Genomic DNA, 13,785 nt, shown 5'->3' on the forward strand with positions numbered 1-13,785 from the left:
ACCCCATCAGTGGCAGCACTTGGGCCCTAGTTGCAAACAGGATGTTTTGATTTGCATCAAGCACATTCAAAAATACGCCATAATTAACCGTCCCCAGGATGACACCGGGGTAGGTAGCAAAGTCTTTCCTGATCCCAGCTCTGTTCATCTTGGCTTCTTTTAAAAACAATGTAAGCAAGGGTTACTCCACGCGGAGTCTCCCTTTTTTCCAAAAATTGGGCCACACAGACACCCACCCCATCAGTGGCAGCACTTGGGCCCTAGTTGCAAACAGGATGTTTTGATTTGCATCAAGCACATTCAAAAATACGCCATTCTTATCCGTCCCCAGGATGACACCGGGGTAGGTAGCAAAGTCTTTCCTGATCCCAGCTCTGTTCATCTTGGCTTCTTTTAAAAACAATGTAAGCAAGGGTTACTCCAAGCGGAGTCTCCCTTTTTTCCAAAAATTGGGCCACACAGACACCCACCCCATCAGTGGCAGCACTTGGGCCCTAGTTGCAAACAGGATGTTTTGATTTGCATCAAGCACATTCAAAAATACGCCATTCTTATCCGTCCCCAGGATGACACCGAGGTAGGTAGCAAAGTCTTTCCTGATCCCAGCTCTGTTCATCTTGGCTTCTTTTAAAAACAATGTAAGCAAGGGTTACTCCAAGCGGAGTCTCCCTTTTTTCCAAAAATTGGGCCACACAGACACCCACCCCATCAGTGGCAGCACTTGGGCCCTAGTTGCAAACAGGATGTTTTGATTTGCATCAAGCACATTCAAAAATACGCCATTCTTATCCGTCCCCAGGATGACACCGGGGTAGGTAGCAAAGTCTTTCCTGATCCCAGCTCTGTTCATCTTGGCTTCTTTTAAAAACAATGTAAGCAAGGGTTACTCCAAGCGGAGTCTCCCTTTTTTCCAAAAATTGGGCCACACAGACACCCACCCCATCAGTGGCAGCACTTGGGCCCTAGTTGCAAACAGGATGTTTTGATTTGCATCAAGCACATTCAAAAATACGCCATTCTTATCCGTCCCCAGGATGACACCGGGGTAGGTAGCAAAGTCTTTCCTGATCCCAGCTCTGTTCATCTTGGCTTCTTTTAAAAACACAGCAAGCAAGGGTTACTCCAAGCGGAGTCTCCCTTTTTTCCAAAAATTGGGCCACACAGACACCCACCCCATCAGTGGCAGCACTTGTGCCCTAGTTGTACACTTCACAGCTAGATTTGCATCAAGCACATTCAAAAATACGCCATTCTTATCCGTCCCCAGGATGACACCGGGGTAGGTAGCAAAGTCTTTCCTGATCCCAGCTCTGTTCATCTTGGCTTCTTTTAAAAACACAGCAAGCAAGGGTTACTCCAAGCGGAGTCTCCCTTTTTTGCAAAAATTGGGCCACACAGACTCCCACCCCATCAGTGGCAGCACTTGGGCCCTAGTTGCAAACAGGATGTTTTGATTTGCATCAAGCACATTCAAAAATACGCCATTCTTATCCGTCCCCAGGATGACACCGGGGTAGGTAGCAAAGTCTTTCCTGATCCCAGCTCTGTTCATCTTGGCTTCTTTTAAAAACAATGTAAGGAAGGGTTACTCCAAGCGGAGTCTCCCTTTTTTTCAAAAATTGGGCCACACAGACACCCACCCCATCAGTGGCAACACTTGGGCCCTAGTTGCAAACAGGATGTTTTGATTTGCATCAAGCACATTCAAAAATACGCCATTCTTATCCGTCCCCAGGATGACACCGGGGTAGGTAGCAAAGTCTTTCCTGATCCCAGCTCTGTTCATCTTGGCTTCTTTTAAAAACACAGCAAGCAAGGGTTACTCCAAGCGGAGTCTCCCTTTTTTCCAAAAATTGGGCCACACAGACACCCACCCCATCAGTGGCAGCACTTGGGCCCTAGTTGCAAACAGGATGTTTTGATTTGCATCAAGCACATTCAAAAATACGCCATTCTTATCCGTCCCCAGGATGACACCGGGGTAGGTAGCAAAGTCTTTCCTGATCCCAGCTCTGTTCATCTTGGCTTCTTTTAAAAACAATGTAAGCAAGGGTTACTCCAAGCGGAGTCTCCCTTTTTTCCAAAAATTGGGCCACACAGACACCCACCCCATCAGTGGCAGCACTTGGGCCCTAGTTGCAAACAGGATGTTTTGATTTGCATCAAGCACATTCAAAAATACGCCATAATTAACCGTCCCCATGATGACACCGGGGTAGGTAGCAAAGTCTTTCCTGATCCCAGCTCTGTTCATCTTGGCTTCTTTTAAAAACAATGTAAGCAAGGGTTACTCCACGCGGAGTCTCCCTTTTTTCCAAAAATTGGGCCACACAGACACCCACCCCATCAGTGGCAGCACTTGGGCCCTAGTTGCAAACAGGATGTTTTGATTTGCATCAAGCACATTCAAAAATACGCCATTCTTATCCGTCCCCAGGATGACACCGGGGTAGGTAGCAAAGTCTTTCCTGATCCCAGCTCTGTTCATCTTGGCTTCTTTTAAAAACAATGTAAGCAAGGGTTACTCCAAGCGGAGTCTCCCTTTTTTCCAAAAATTGGGCCACACAGACACCCACCCCATCAGTGGCAGCACTTGGGCCCTAGTTGCAAACAGGATGTTTTGATTTGCATCAAGCACATTCAAAAATACGCCATTCTTATCCGTCCCCAGGATGACACCGGGGTAGGTAGCAAAGTCTTTCCTGATCCCAGCTCTGTTCATCTTGGCTTCTTTTAAAAACAATGTAAGCAAGGGTTACTCCAAGCGGAGTCTCCCTTTTTTCCAAAAATTGGGCCACACAGACACCCACCCCATCAGTGGCAGCACTTGGGCCCTAGTTGCAAACAGGATGTTTTGATTTGCATCAAGCACATTCAAAAATACGCCATTCTTATCCGTCCCCAGGATGACACCGGGGTAGGTAGCAAAGTCTTTCCTGATCCCAGCTCTGTTCATCTTGGCTTCTTTTAAAAACACAGCAAGCAAGGGTTACTCCAAGCGGAGTCTCCCTTTTTTCCAAAAATTGGGCCACACAGACACCCACCCCATCAGTGGCAGCACTTGGGCCCTAGTTGCAAACAGGATGTTTTGATTTGCATCAAGCACATTCAAAAATACGCCATTCTTATCCGTCCCCAGGATGACACCGGGGTAGGTAGCAAAGTCTTTCCTGATCCCAGCTCTGTTCATCTTGGCTTCTTTTAAAAACAATGTAAGCAAGGGTTACTCCAAGCGGAGTCTCCCTTTTTTCCAAAAATTGGGCCACACAGACACCCACCCCATCAGTGGCAGCACTTGGGCCCTAGTTGCAAACAGGATGTTTTGATTTGCATCAAGCACATTCAAAAATACGCCATTCTTATCCGTCCCCAGGATGACACCGGGGTAGGTAGATAAAGTCTTTGCTGACCCATGACTTGTTCATCTTGGCTTCTTTTAAAAACAATGTAAGCAAGGGTTACTCCAAGCGGAGTCTCCCTTTTTTCCAAAAATTGGGCCACACAGACACCCACCCCATCAGTGGCAGCACTTGGGCCCTAGTTGCAAACAGGATGTTTTGATTTGCATCAAGCACATTCAAAAATACGCCATTCTTATCCGTCCCCAGGATGACACCGGGGTAGGTAGCAAAGTCTTTCCTGATCCCAGCTCTGTTCATCTTGGCTTCTTTTAAAAACAATGTAAGCAAGGGTTACTCCAAGCGGAGTCTACCTTTTTTCCAAAAATTGGGCCACACAGACACCCACCCCATCAGTGGCAGCACTTGGGCCCTAGTTGCAAACAGGATGTTTTGATTTGCATCAAGCACATTCAAAAATACGCCATAATTAACCGTCCCCAGGATGACACCGGGGTAGGTAGCAAAGTCTTTCCTGATCCCAGCTCTGTTCATCTTGGCTTCTTTTAAAAACAATGTAAGCAAGGGTTACTCCACGCGGAGTCTCCCTTTTTTCCAAAAATTGGGCCACACAGACACCCACCCCATCAGTGGCAGCACTTGGGCCCTAGTTGCAAACAGGATGTTTTGATTTGCATCAAGCACATTCAAAAATACGCCATTCTTATCCGTCCCCAGGATGACACCGGGGTAGGTAGCAAAGTCTTTCCTGATCCCAGCTCTGTTCATCTTGGCTTCTTTTAAAAACAATGTAAGCAAGGGTTACTCCAAGCGGAGTCTCCCTTTTTTCCAAAAATTGGGCCACACAGACACCCACCCCATCAGTGGCAGCACTTGGGCCCTAGTTGCAAACAGGATGTTTTGATTTGCATCAAGCACATTCAAAAATACGCCATTCTTATCCGTCCCCAGGATGACACCGGGGTAGGTAGCAAAGTCTTTCCTGATCCCAGCTCTGTTCATCTTGGCTTCTTTTAAAAACAATGTAAGCAAGGGTTACTCCAAGCGGAGTCTACCTTTTTTCCAAAAATTGGGCCACACAGACACCCACCCCATCAGTGGCAGCACTTGGGCCCTAGTTGCAAACAGGATGTTTTGATTTGCATCAAGCACATTCAAAAATACGCCATAATTAACCGTCCCCAGGATGACACCGGGGTAGGTAGCAAAGTCTTTCCTGATCCCAGCTCTGTTCATCTTGGCTTCTTTTAAAAACAATGTAAGCAAGGGTTACTCCACGCGGAGTCTCCCTTTTTTCCAAAAATTGGGCCACACAGACACCCACCCCATCAGTGGCAGCACTTGGGCCCTAGTTGCAAACAGGATGTTTTGATTTGCATCAAGCACATTCAAAAATACGCCATTCTTATCCGTCCCCAGGATGACACCGGGGTAGGTAGCAAAGTCTTTCCTGATCCCAGCTCTGTTCATCTTGGCTTCTTTTAAAAACAATGTAAGCAAGGGTTACTCCAAGCGGAGTCTCCCTTTTTTCCAAAAATTGGGCCACACAGACACCCACCCCATCAGTGGCAGCACTTGGGCCCTAGTTGCAAACAGGATGTTTTGATTTGCATCAAGCACATTCAAAAATACGCCATTCTTATCCGTCCCCAGGATGACACCGGGGTAGGTAGCAAAGTCTTTCCTGATCCCAGCTCTGTTCATCTTGGCTTCTTTTAAAAACAATGTAAGCAAGGGTTACTCCAAGCGGAGTCTCCCTTTTTTCCAAAAATTGGGCCACACAGACACCCACCCCATCAGTGGCAGCACTTGTGCCCTAGTTGTACACTTCACAGCTAGATTTGCATCAAGCACATTCAAAAATACGCCATTCTTATCCGTCCCCAGGATGACACCGGGGTAGGTAGCAAAGTCTTTCCTGATCCCAGCTCTGTTCATCTTGGCTTCTTTTAAAAACACAGCAAGCAAGGGTTACTCCAAGCGGAGTCTCCCTTTTTTGCAAAAATTGGGCCACACAGACTCCCACCCCATCAGTGGCAGCACTTGGGCCCTAGTTGCAAACAGGATGTTTTGATTTGCATCAAGCACATTCAAAAATACGCCATTCTTATCCGTCCCCAGGATGACACCGGGGTAGGTAGCAAAGTCTTTCCTGATCCCAGCTCTGTTCATCTTGGCTTCTTTTAAAAACAATGTAAGGAAGGGTTACTCCAAGCGGAGTCTCCCTTTTTTTCAAAAATTGGGCCACACAGACACCCACCCCATCAGTGGCAACACTTGGGCCCTAGTTGCAAACAGGATGTTTTGATTTGCATCAAGCACATTCAAAAATACGCCATTCTTATCCGTCCCCAGGATGACACCGGGGTAGGTAGCAAAGTCTTTCCTGATCCCAGCTCTGTTCATCTTGGCTTCTTTTAAAAACACAGCAAGCAAGGGTTACTCCAAGCGGAGTCTCCCTTTTTTCCAAAAATTGGGCCACACAGACACCCACCCCATCAGTGGCAGCACTTGGGCCCTAGTTGCAAACAGGATGTTTTGATTTGCATCAAGCACATTCAAAAATACGCCATTCTTATCCGTCCCCAGGATGACACCGGGGTAGGTAGCAAAGTCTTTCCTGATCCCAGCTCTGTTCATCTTGGCTTCTTTTAAAAACAATGTAAGCAAGGGTTACTCCAAGCGGAGTCTCCCTTTTTTCCAAAAATTGGGCCACACAGACACCCACCCCATCAGTGGCAGCACTTGGGCCCTAGTTGCAAACAGGATGTTTTGATTTGCATCAAGCACATTCAAAAATACGCCATAATTAACCGTCCCCAGGATGACACCGGGGTAGGTAGCAAAGTCTTTCCTGATCCCAGCTCTGTTCATCTTGGCTTCTTTTAAAAACAATGTAAGCAAGGGTTACTCCACGCGGAGTCTCCCTTTTTTCCAAAAATTGGGCCACACAGACACCCACCCCATCAGTGGCAGCACTTGGGCCCTAGTTGCAAACAGGATGTTTTGATTTGCATCAAGCACATTCAAAAATACGCCATTCTTATCCGTCCCCAGGATGACACCGGGGTAGGTAGCAAAGTCTTTCCTGATCCCAGCTCTGTTCATCTTGGCTTCTTTTAAAAACAATGTAAGCAAGGGTTACTCCAAGCGGAGTCTCCCTTTTTTCCAAAAATTGGGCCACACAGACACCCACCCCATCAGTGGCAGCACTTGGGCCCTAGTTGCAAACAGGATGTTTTGATTTGCATCAAGCACATTCAAAAATACGCCATTCTTATCCGTCCCCAGGATGACACCGGAGTAGGTAGCAAAGTCTTTCCTGATCCCAGCTCTGTTCATCTTGGCTTCTTTTAAAAACAATGTAAGCAAGGGTTACTCCAAGCGGAGTCTCCCTTTTTTCCAAAAATTGGGCCACACAGACACCCACCCCATCAGTGGCAGCACTTGTGCCCTAGTTGTACACTTCACAGCTAGATTTGCATCAAGCACATTCAAAAATACGCCATTCTTATCCGTCCCCAGGATGACACCGGGGTAGGTAGCAAAGTCTTTCCTGATCCCAGCTCTGTTCATCTTGGCTTCTTTTAAAAACACAGCAAGCAAGGGTTACTCCAAGCGGAGTCTCCCTTTTTTGCAAAAATTGGGCCACACAGACTCCCACCCCATCAGTGGCAGCACTTGGGCCCTAGTTGCAAACAGGATGTTTTGATTTGCATCAAGCACATTCAAAAATACGCCATTCTTATCCGTCCCCAGGATGACACCGGGGTAGGTAGCAAAGTCTTTCCTGATCCCAGCTCTGTTCATCTTGGCTTCTTTTAAAAACAATGTAAGGAAGGGTTACTCCAAGCGGAGTCTCCCTTTTTTTCAAAAATTGGGCCACACAGACACCCACCCCATCAGTGGCAACACTTGGGCCCTAGTTGCAAACAGGATGTTTTGATTTGCATCAAGCACATTCAAAAATACGCCATTCTTATCCGTCCCCAGGATGACACCGGGGTAGGTAGCAAAGTCTTTCCTGATCCCAGCTCTGTTCATCTTGGCTTCTTTTAAAAACACAGCAAGCAAGGGTTACTCCAAGCGGAGTCTCCCTTTTTTCCAAAAATTGGGCCACACAGACACCCACCCCATCAGTGGCAGCACTTGGGCCCTAGTTGCAAACAGGATGTTTTGATTTGCATCAAGCACATTCAAAAATACGCCATTCTTATCCGTCCCCAGGATGACACCGGGGTAGGTAGCAAAGTCTTTCCTGATCCCAGCTCTGTTCATCTTGGCTTCTTTTAAAAACAATGTAAGCAAGGGTTACTCCAAGCGGAGTCTCCCTTTTTTCCAAAAATTGGGCCACACAGACACCCACCCCATCAGTGGCAGCACTTGGGCCCTAGTTGCAAACAGGATGTTTTGATTTGCATCAAGCACATTCAAAAATACGCCATAATTAACCGTCCCCATGATGACACCGGGGTAGGTAGCAAAGTCTTTCCTGATCCCAGCTCTGTTCATCTTGGCTTCTTTTAAAAACAATGTAAGCAAGGGTTACTCCACGCGGAGTCTCCCTTTTTTCCAAAAATTGGGCCACACAGACACCCACCCCATCAGTGGCAGCACTTGGGCCCTAGTTGCAAACAGGATGTTTTGATTTGCATCAAGCACATTCAAAAATACGCCATTCTTATCCGTCCCCAGGATGACACCGGGGTAGGTAGCAAAGTCTTTCCTGATCCCAGCTCTGTTCATCTTGGCTTCTTTTAAAAACAATGTAAGCAAGGGTTACTCCAAGCGGAGTCTCCCTTTTTTCCAAAAATTGGGCCACACAGACACCCACCCCATCAGTGGCAGCACTTGGGCCCTAGTTGCAAACAGGATGTTTTGATTTGCATCAAGCACATTCAAAAATACGCCATTCTTATCCGTCCCCAGGATGACACCGGGGTAGGTAGCAAAGTCTTTCCTGATCCCAGCTCTGTTCATCTTGGCTTCTTTTAAAAACAATGTAAGCAAGGGTTACTCCAAGCGGAGTCTCCCTTTTTTCCAAAAATTGGGCCACACAGACACCCACCCCATCAGTGGCAGCACTTGGGCCCTAGTTGCAAACAGGATGTTTTGATTTGCATCAAGCACATTCAAAAATACGCCATTCTTATCCGTCCCCAGGATGACACCGGGGTAGGTAGCAAAGTCTTTCCTGATCCCAGCTCTGTTCATCTTGGCTTCTTTTAAAAACACAGCAAGCAAGGGTTACTCCAAGCGGAGTCTCCCTTTTTTCCAAAAATTGGGCCACACAGACACCCACCCCATCAGTGGCAGCACTTGGGCCCTAGTTGCAAACAGGATGTTTTGATTTGCATCAAGCACATTCAAAAATACGCCATTCTTATCCGTCCCCAGGATGACACCGGGGTAGGTAGCAAAGTCTTTCCTGATCCCAGCTCTGTTCATCTTGGCTTCTTTTAAAAACAATGTAAGCAAGGGTTACTCCAAGCGGAGTCTCCCTTTTTTCCAAAAATTGGGCCACACAGACACCCACCCCATCAGTGGCAGCACTTGGGCCCTAGTTGCAAACAGGATGTTTTGATTTGCATCAAGCACATTCAAAAATACGCCATTCTTATCCGTCCCCAGGATGACACCGGGGTAGGTAGATAAAGTCTTTGCTGACCCATGACTTGTTCATCTTGGCTTCTTTTAAAAACAATGTAAGCAAGGGTTACTCCAAGCGGAGTCTCCCTTTTTTTCCAAAAATTGTGCCCCACACACACCCACCCATTCAGTGGCAGCACTTGTGCCCTAGTTGTACACTTCACAGCTAGATTTGCATCAAGCACATTCAAAAATACGCCATTCTTATCCGTCCCCAGGATGACACCGGGGTAGGTAGCAAAGTCTTTCCTGATCCCAGCTCTGTTCATCTTGGCTTCTTTTAAAAACACAGCAAGCAAGGGTTACTCCAAGCGGAGTCTCCCTTTTTTCCAAAAATTGGGCCACACAGACACCCACCCCATCAGTGGCAGCACTTGGGCCCTAGTTGCAAACAGGATGTTTTGATTTGCATCAAGCACATTCAAAAATACGCCATTCTTATCCGTCCCCAGGATGACACCGGGGTAGGTAGCAAAGTCTTTCCTGATCCCAGCTCTGTTCATCTTGGCTTCTTTTAAAAACAATGTAAGCAAGGGTTACTCCAAGCGGAGTCTACCTTTTTTCCAAAAATTGGGCCACACAGACACCCACCCCATCAGTGGCAGCACTTGGGCCCTAGTTGCAAACAGGATGTTTTGATTTGCATCAAGCACATTCAAAAATACGCCATAATTAACCGTCCCCAGGATGACACCGGGGTAGGTAGCAAAGTCTTTCCTGATCCCAGCTCTGTTCATCTTGGCTTCTTTTAAAAACAATGTAAGCAAGGGTTACTCCACGCGGAGTCTCCCTTTTTTCCAAAAATTGGGCCACACAGACACCCACCCCATCAGTGGCAGCACTTGGGCCCTAGTTGCAAACAGGATGTTTTGATTTGCATCAAGCACATTCAAAAATACGCCATTCTTATCCGTCCCCAGGATGACACCGGGGTAGGTAGCAAAGTCTTTCCTGATCCCAGCTCTGTTCATCTTGGCTTCTTTTAAAAACAATGTAAGCAAGGGTTACTCCAAGCGGAGTCTCCCTTTTTTCCAAAAATTGGGCCACACAGACACCCACCCCATCAGTGGCAGCACTTGGGCCCTAGTTGCAAACAGGATGTTTTGATTTGCATCAAGCACATTCAAAAATACGCCATTCTTATCCGTCCCCAGGATGACACCGGGGTAGGTAGCAAAGTCTTTCCTGATCCCAGCTCTGTTCATCTTGGCTTCTTTTAAAAACACAGCAAGCAAGGGTTACTCCAAGCGGAGTCTCCCTTTTTTCCAAAAATTGGGCCACACAGACACCCACCCCATCAGTGGCAGCACTTGTGCCCTAGTTGTACACTTCACAGCTAGATTTGCATCAAGCACATTCAAAAATACGCCATTCTTATCCGTCCCCAGGATGACACCGGGGTAGGTAGCAAAGTCTTTCCTGATCCCAGCTCTGTTCATCTTGGCTTCTTTTAAAAACACAGCAAGCAAGGGTTACTCCAAGCGGAGTCTCCCTTTTTTGCAAAAATTGGGCCACACAGACTCCCACCCCATCAGTGGCAGCACTTGGGCCCTAGTTGCAAACAGGATGTTTTGATTTGCATCAAGCACATTCAAAAATACGCCATTCTTATCCGTCCCCAGGATGACACCGGGGTAGGTAGCAAAGTCTTTCCTGATCCCAGCTCTGTTCATCTTGGCTTCTTTTAAAAACAATGTAAGGAAGGGTTACTCCAAGCGGAGTCTCCCTTTTTTTCAAAAATTGGGCCACACAGACACCCACCCCATCAGTGGCAACACTTGGGCCCTAGTTGCAAACAGGATGTTTTGATTTGCATCAAGCACATTCAAAAATACGCCATTCTTATCCGTCCCCAGGATGACACCGGGGTAGGTAGCAAAGTCTTTCCTGATCCCAGCTCTGTTCATCTTGGCTTCTTTTAAAAACACAGCAAGCAAGGGTTACTCCAAGCGGAGTCTCCCTTTTTTCCAAAAATTGGGCCACACAGACACCCACCCCATCAGTGGCAGCACTTGGGCCCTAGTTGCAAACAGGATGTTTTGATTTGCATCAAGCACATTCAAAAATACGCCATTCTTATCCGTCCCCAGGATGACACCGGGGTAGGTAGCAAAGTCTTTCCTGATCCCAGCTCTGTTCATCTTGGCTTCTTTTAAAAACAATGTAAGCAAGGGTTACTCCAAGCGGAGTCTCCCTTTTTTCCAAAAATTGGGCCACACAGACACCCACCCCATCAGTGGCAGCACTTGGGCCCTAGTTGCAAACAGGATGTTTTGATTTGCATCAAGCACATTCAAAAATACGCCATAATTAACCGTCCCCATGATGACACCGGGGTAGGTAGCAAAGTCTTTCCTGATCCCAGCTCTGTTCATCTTGGCTTCTTTTAAAAACACAGCAAGCAAGGGTTACTCCAAGCGGAGTCTCCCTTTTTTCCAAAAATTGGGCCACACAGACACCCACCCCATCAGTGGCAGCACTTGGGCCCTAGTTGCAAACAGGATGTTTTGATTTGCATCAAGCACATTCAAAAATACGCCATTCTTATCCGTCCCCAGGATGACACCGGGGTAGGTAGCAAAGTCTTTCCTGATCCCAGCTCTGTTCATCTTGGCTTCTTTTAAAAACAATGTAAGCAAGGGTTACTCCAAGCGGAGTCTACCTTTTTTCCAAAAATTGGGCCACACAGACACCCACCCCATCAGTGGCAGCACTTGGGCCCTAGTTGCAAACAGGATGTTTTGATTTGCATCAAGCACATTCAAAAATACGCCATAATTAACCGTCCCCAGGATGACACCGGGGTAGGTAGCAAAGTCTTTCCTGATCCCAGCTCTGTTCATCTTGGCTTCTTTTAAAAACAATGTAAGCAAGGGTTACTCCACGCGGAGTCTCCCTTTTTTCCAAAAATTGGGCCACACAGACACCCACCCCATCAGTGGCAGCACTTGGGCCCTAGTTGCAAACAGGATGTTTTGATTTGCATCAAGCACATTCAAAAATACGCCATTCTTATCCGTCCCCAGGATGACACCGGGGTAGGTAGCAAAGTCTTTCCTGATCCCAGCTCTGTTCATCTTGGCTTCTTTTAAAAACAATGTAAGCAAGGGTTACTCCAAGCGGAGTCTCCCTTTTTTCCAAAAATTGGGCCACACAGACACCCACCCCATCAGTGGCAGCACTTGGGCCCTAGTTGCAAACAGGATGTTTTGATTTGCATCAAGCACATTCAAAAATACGCCATTCTTATCCGTCCCCAGGATGACACCGGGGTAGGTAGCAAAGTCTTTCCTGATCCCAGCTCTGTTCATCTTGGCTTCTTTTAAAAACAATGTAAGCAAGGGTTACTCCAAGCGGAGTCTCCCTTTTTTCCAAAAATTGGGCCACACAGACACCCACCCCATCAGTGGCAGCACTTGGGCCCTAGTTGCAAACAGGATGTTTTGATTTGCATCAAGCACATTCAAAAATACGCCATTCTTATCCGTCCCCAGGATGACACCGGGGTAGGTAGCAAAGTCTTTCCTGATCCCAGCTCTGTTCATCTTGGCTTCTTTTAAAAACACAGCAAGCAAGGGTTACTCCAAGCGGAGTCTCCCTTTTTTCCAAAAATTGGGCCACACAGACACCCACCCCATCAGTGGCAGCACTTGTGCCCTAGTTGTACACTTCACAGCTAGATTTGCATCAAGCACATTCAAAAATACGCCATTCTTATCCGTCCCCAGGATGACACCGGGGTAGGTAGCAAAGTCTTTCCTGATCCCAGCTCTGTTCATCTTGGCTTCTTTTAAAAACACAGCAAGCAAGGGTTACTCCAAGCGGAGTCTCCCTTTTTTGCAAAAATTGGGCCACACAGACTCCCACCCCATCAGTGGCAGCACTTGGGCCCTAGTTGCAAACAGGATGTTTTGATTTGCATCAAGCACATTCAAAAATACGCCATTCTTATCCGTCCCCAGGATGACACCGGGGTAGGTAGCAAAGTCTTTCCTGATCCCAGCTCTGTTCATCTTGGCTTCTTTTAAAAACAATGTAAGGAAGGGTTACTCCAAGCGGAGTCTCCCTTTTTTTCAAAAATTGGGCCACACAGACACCCACCCCATCAGTGGCAACACTTGGGCCCTAGTTGCAAACAGGATGTTTTGATTTGCATCAAGCACATTCAAAAATACGCCATTCTTATCCGTCCCCAGGATGACACCGGGGTAGGTAGCAAAGTCTTTCCTGATCCCAGCTCTGTTCATCTTGGCTTCTTTTAAAAACACAGCAAGCAAGGGTTACTCCAAGCGGAGTCTCCCTTTTTTCCAAAAATTGGGCCACACAGACACCCACCCCATCAGTGGCAGCACTTGGGCCCTAGTTGCAAACAGGATGTTTTGATTTGCATCAAGCACATTCAAAAATACGCCATTCTTATCCGTCCCCAGGATGACACCGGGGTAGGTAGCAAAGTCTTTCCTGATCCCAGCTCTGTTCATCTTGGCTTCTTTTAAAAACAATGTAAGCAAGGGTTACTCCAAGCGGAGTCTCCCTTTTTTCCAAAAATTGGGCCACACAGACACCCACCCCATCAGTGGCAGCACTTGGGCCCTAGTTGCAAACAGGATGTTTTGATTTGCATCAAGCACATTCAAAAATACGCCATAATTAACCGTCCCCATGATGACACCGGGGTAGGTAGCAAAGTCTTTCCTGATCCCAGCTCTGTTCATCTTGGCTTCTTTTAAAAACAATGTAAGCAAGGGTTACTCCACGCGGAGTCTCCCTTTTTTCC

This window comes from Anomaloglossus baeobatrachus, chromosome 1, assembly GCF_048569485.1.
Source record: "Anomaloglossus baeobatrachus isolate aAnoBae1 chromosome 1, aAnoBae1.hap1, whole genome shotgun sequence".
Taxonomy (NCBI): Eukaryota; Metazoa; Chordata; class Amphibia; order Anura; family Aromobatidae; genus Anomaloglossus; species Anomaloglossus baeobatrachus.